Below are 5,876 nucleotides of genomic sequence, written 5' to 3'. Positions count from 1 at the left end.
TATAGATCTGATCATAAACTCAATGTTCACCGGATCCCAACAAACACATCGCAAAAAGGGTTACATCAAATAGATCTCCAAGAGACCATTGTATTGAGAATCAAAAGAGAGAGAGGAAGCCATCTAACTACTAACTACGGACCCGTAGGTCTACAATGAAGTGCTCACGCATCATCGAAGATGCACCAATGAGGATGATGAAACCCTCTGTGATGGTGTCTAGATTGGATCTGTGCTTTCTGGAGCTTGCGGCGGCTGGAATTGATTTTTGTGGACTCCCTAGGGTTTCTGGAATATTGGGGTATTTATAGAGCAAAGAGGCGGTCCGGGAGTCCACTGCCCACCTGGGCATGCCTGGGTCCCCAGGTGCGCCCTGGTGGGTTGTGCTCCCCTCGAAGCCCCCTCTGGTATTTTTTTGGCCCTACAGGTGTCTTCTAGTCTAGAAAAAATCTCCAAAAAGTTTCGCTGCGTTTGGACTCTGTTTTGTATTGATTTTCTGTGAAGTAAAATACAAGCAAAAAACAACAACTGGCACTGGGAACTATGTCAATAGGTTAGTCCCAGAAATGATATAAAGTCGCTATAAAATGATTGTAAAACATCCAAGAATGATAATATATATAACGTCATGGAACAGTAAAAAATTATAGCGTTGGAGACGTATCAGGAAGCTGGACGGCATCGCGTCGAGGCGAGCGAGCGGAGCGGAGAGGACGACTGGAGAGAGTGGGGGGGGGGGGGATTTGGTAAGTCCCCGCTTATATACAAACAGATTTAGACCCGGTTGGTGGCTCTAACTGGGACTAAAGGCTCCCTTTAGTCGCGGTTCGATCCACCAACCGGGATTAAAGGTGAAATTCACCCAGGCCAAGCGGCGGGAAGCCATGCCTCCTTTAATCGTGGTTGGAGCCATCAACCAGGACTAAAGGCATGTGCGTCTCGTGTTGAATTTTTAGTCCCACCTCGCTAGTTGAGAGGAGCTCGCAGCGGTTTATAAGCCCCGCTGCGGCTACCCTGTCGAGCTCCTCTCTAAGAAGACCTTTGTGGGCCTATAGAACCTATGCTACCCCGTGGGCCGTACTTTCCCATGCGGGCTTGCATCCTGACCCAACAAAAGGTTGGGTTTCTAGTCGTATGCAGGTCATGCGGCCCAATAGGTGGGCATTTTTTATTTATTTTCCAGTTTTTTTGCTTTATTTATTTTCTTTTGTTTCTACTTCCAACCAAATATCTACTCCTAATGGACGAGTTGGTTGAATAGTCCCACCACTTTCGTCTGGGTTTTTTCGTCCCTTCCTCACCCCACCGGTTTAGTTTCACGTCACCCTTTCACACAATGAAAAAAATCTGAACGGACCAGAAGTTTCCATGTTTCACGTCACCGGTTTAGTATTGCCTTTATGTGAAAGAATCAATCACGACCAATTTTTAAAGATCAAATCTAAATTAATTAGAGTTACCTTAAATCACTCAGTCACATTAATCTTCTCTATCTCTTCTCTATATACTACCTAAAAGAAACGCAACATTTCATTTCCCCTTTTACGTTTCGTCCACTCCCCTCGCTCCACCCGACGTACGCAGTACGCTCCCCATCCAGTTTCTTCATCGCTAATAAACACTTTGTCCATCGCCCAGCACATGGGCCAAGCCGAGCAATGCCCCGTGAGCCAGCCCACATCTCTCTCACCTCACGCACCACGTGCAATTCACCCAGTTATCCCATCCCGACCTCACGCTAGGGTTAGCGCGGGCGCCATCCCCAACCCGCCCTTGGCTCCTCGGCCGCCGCTCGCCTTCCTCCGATAGCACCTCGCCGCTGTGTTTGCCTCCTCCCGCCGCTGGTCCGCCTCCACCATTTCAATTCCTCCCAGCACCACGCCAGCGCGTCTCGTCCGCCCTCGATGTGATCGACGCCGACGAGGTTCCGTCATCGTCTCATCGACATATATCCTGACAAGCTACGAGGTAGCCCATTGTGATCTTGATGTTTTCGCTCGATGACGTTTGTTTCTCCTCGTCCGCTGAGACAGGCAGTTTCATTGCGACATCTAGGTGATATGAACGATCCCATCAGGTCGAAGAGCAAGAGGAATGATTCCATCAGGCTGAACGGCAAGCAGCATCCATACCTGACGCACACAGCATCGTGCCTGTCGAGCTGTACTGTTGCTTCAACTCGGATGCAGCAGTACTACGTACTATCCTCTTTCTGATCAGGTACGTGAGCACTCAGATCCCTACTCATGGATGCCATCAGTGGCTGCTTCAATCAATGGTATAAAGGGCCTTGTATGATCACATTGTATGCATGCATTAGTATAGGTGACTTGTCGTCTGGTGATCGATTCTATGAACTCCATACGTTTGTGTGTAATCAGCAATTTATTTTCTGTGTAATCATGCCACTGATGGATTATTTTATATAGATTTAAGTTCAAAGTAGGAAACAGTACTATGATTATTAAGATTTAACATAAAGGAAGGTTTGGTGATGCTGACTCCACGCGACAGGATGCTCCCATCCGATGGGCGCTGGGGCCGCCCTACTGAACATCGTTGTTGTAGGACAAAATCCCAACGCCCCTGGATCATTCATGGCGTGTAGACATTGCCGACTCACGACTGGATATTAGCACGGCGCCCGGAGAATGCTCGCTTGTGACTTGTGGCTGGACATGATAGGCACCTGGACGATGATGTTGCCTCACACCTGAGCAGCTTAACTAAACGAACAAATCACGGAGCACCGAGGCAAAACATTTGGTTCTTCAGGTACACATCTTCAATTTTGTTGTCAGTCATGTGATCATGGGGAATCTCATCTCAATTTCCTTTTGGTTGTTCATCTCGTTCAGTACGACACGCATCAGCAAAGCTTTACTTAGGTGGCAGTACAATATATTATGGTATGAATGATTGGCGAATGCATGCTGCATCTGTTCTTGTGCCGATTCAGGAATCCAATCAAGGCAGGTGCTCTAATAAAGTGAAATGTATATGATGGATTGCCCAATAGAACACTCCAAAAAATTAATCTTGTAGTTTTTCATTCAAGGATCAATCTCATTTGTTTCTTGTCACATATAAACTGACATGCTAGAAAATTGCCCTGTTGTTAAATTTTCGAACATGCTTTCTTTCTTCGCTGAATATTCAATTCATATTGAACTAATCTCATATTTAGATCATATGCAATTAATTAAGCTGCAGATTCATGGTGACTAATGAAGAAGTTTTTTCAGGCCTATGACTACTAAGTACTAATAAGGAACACTTACTTCAGAAATTAATCGGATGCTCTAATGAGAAGGTAAGCTTGAATGCATTCTTTGCCCTTTCAGTTCGAGGGCTTCCTCGCATTTTTCTAGCAACACACTCATTTTAAGTGAGAAGGTTTAACTGAATTGAATTGTCATGCAATCCAGTTTCTCGACCGACCAATCGTGATTCATGGGAATTGACATTTACTCTGTACTGAAGTACACAAATTGTATTTGACACAATTGAGCTCATGGTACTAAAATTTTACGCCCCGTTGTATACGCCAAGGTACCCTGCAAGGGCACACGATTTGATGCACCACATCTGTTGAGCAATCCCGGTGTGTTACAGACAGTGTTATAACTTTGCCTTTGATGATTTATTGCTATGCTTTCCTTTTTTTAGATAAAAGGCGCGAGCCCGACTTTATAGATGAAGCCACCAGGCAGAGTCACAACCACAGAATAAACCACTCAGTTTAACATAGCACGAATAGAAAGTATGGGTACAAGGCATCCAGCCTGTCAAGGCACGCAGGCCAGCCAAACGATCAACCAAAGACACTAAGAAACCGTCCTCCTGGACTGCCGCAGTAGAGAAGAAGCTGTAGATTTCATTTTGGATAGCATATCGTCGAAAGCCTCAACGTCCCCATCCTTAGTCAATGATCTCCACTGCTGCAAAAAAACATTAGCTTTAAATAAGCAACTCACAGGGTTAGCCGGGAAAATGTGTTCAATAGTGAACTTGTTTCTAGTAGTCCAAAGCGCCCAACAGACCGCTGCCCAGCCCACCATGAAAACCCGTTTAGACCGGCCTGCTAGAGTATTGATACATCGCCGAAGATCCTCAAAATAGGCAGGGTTCCAGGGAACATGAAGCCAAAGTCTAATGCAACTCCAGATGAATTTTGCTAACGAGCACTGGAAAAATATATGCTTTGTATTCTCTAGGGCGCCACATAGTTGACAACTGTCAGAACCCGGCCCGTTCCTCTTTTTAATCTGGTCAGCCGCAGGGAGTTTGCGACGAAGAGCTTGCCAAAGGAAGATTTTGATCTTAGGAGGTATGCGGGCAGACCAAACTGGTTTAAACTTGTCAGAGTGAACACCAGCGATTAGACGCGAATAGGCCGACTTAACAGAAAAACGCCCCGAAGGGGTGTGAGGCCAAAAAACGGAGTCCTCTTCCTCCGAGAGCAGGGGGAAGCAGGCAGTAAGGCGTTGCCATTCTTCCAACTCCACAGGGGAAAGAGAGCACCGGAAATCTAAAACCCACCCCTGGGCCGAGAGCTCAGAGATAGAGATCTCAGGGTTATCACAAAACGAAAACAGAGTCGGATAAGCCACCGCAAGGGTGGTGTCTGCAACCCACTAGTCTAACCAAAAACGCGTAGAATTGCCGTTACAGACTACGAATTTCACCAGGGACCGAAATATCGGTCTAATACTAACAAGCTGGCGCCAAAATTGAGAGCCACCAGAAGAGGAAGCGAACATAGGACTCGAGAAGGGAAAATATTTAGCTTTGAGAAGGTTTAGCCAAGCAGGACGATCATTAAAGGGACATAATAATCTTCCACCACCACTTTAACAGGAGACACTTATTCATGATTCTGGTGTTAATGATGCCAAGGCCCCCCATGTTCTTAGGTCTGCAAATGAGGTCCCATTTAACCATCCTATATTTGCGCTTGTTATCGGAGAAATTCCAGTAAAAGGCACCCCTGTGCTTATCGAAACCAGCGTGAGTCCCATCTGACAGAAGATAGAAGCCCATTAGAAACATCGGGAGAGAGGAAAGGCAGGAGTTGGTAAGGGCGACCATGCCCGCCTGAGAATTATAGTGCCCTCGCCACGGCAAAACTCCATTGCCAACTTTAGTAACAGCCGGTGCAAACTCTTTGGCCAAAATCTTAAGCGGGGAGATGGGTAGGCCCAAGTATTTGAGAGGAAAGGACCCTAGCGAGCAGTTCAAGAGATGTGCGACCCTCTGCGCTTTCGAGACAGATACCCCAGTCACAATGACCTCGCTTTTAGAAAAGTTGATTTTAAGGCCCGACAAGGCTTCAAAGCAGAGAAGAAGAAATTTCAGATTCATGATGGAGTTATCATTAAGTTCGACCAAAATGATGGTGTCGTCCGCGTACTGGAGGTGGGAGATGCCATTAGGAATAAGATGGGAGCTAACCGGCGAGATGTGACCAGCAGTCGCAGCCCTAGACAGAATATGAGATAAGGCATCAGCCACAAAATTGAAAAGCAGGGGAGACGCCGGATCTCCTTGCCTTAGGACCCTACCGTTGGCAAAGAAGTTACTGGTCTGGCCATTGACAGCCACCGCCGTGTGCCCACCAGAGACAAGTTGCATCAGGCGGTGTACCACCGCACCATCGAAGCCCTTGGCCAACAGAACTTGGCGAAGAAAACTCCAGCTGACTGAGTCATACGCTTTTTCGAAATCAAGTTTAAGAACTACAGCCTTAGTGTGCTTTGAGTGAAGGTCATTAATTATCTCGTGAAGGCAAAGCACCCCGTCTAGAATGAATCTCCCCTTAATGAACATGGATTGGAAGGGGCTAATAACCCGATGGGCGATCGGAGAAATCCTAG

General features: G+C 46.6%; 1 long non-coding RNA gene across 2 annotated transcripts; it reads left to right on the top strand.

Annotated features, from left to right (window-relative positions):
• Positions 1–1,700: 1,700 nt before the first annotated feature.
• On the top strand, positions 1,701–5,214 carry LOC123130523 (uncharacterized). 2 transcript variants are annotated; one of them, XR_006463863.1, is made up of 5 exons: positions 1,701–1,968; positions 2,056–2,220; positions 2,515–2,775; positions 3,246–3,313; positions 3,429–5,214. It is a non-coding gene; the product is annotated as an uncharacterized lncRNA (long non-coding RNA). The 2 variants fall into 2 exon arrangements; XR_006463862.1 differs by having other exon boundaries at positions 3,246–5,214.
• The last annotated feature ends 662 nt before the right edge of the window (positions 5,215–5,876 follow it).

This window comes from Triticum aestivum, chromosome 6A (genome assembly GCF_018294505.1).
Source record: "Triticum aestivum cultivar Chinese Spring chromosome 6A, IWGSC CS RefSeq v2.1, whole genome shotgun sequence".
NCBI lineage: Eukaryota > Viridiplantae > Streptophyta > Magnoliopsida > Poales > Poaceae > Triticum > Triticum aestivum.
Note: the sequence above shows the minus strand (reverse complement) of the source record. Positions and strands in the feature narration are given on the sequence as shown.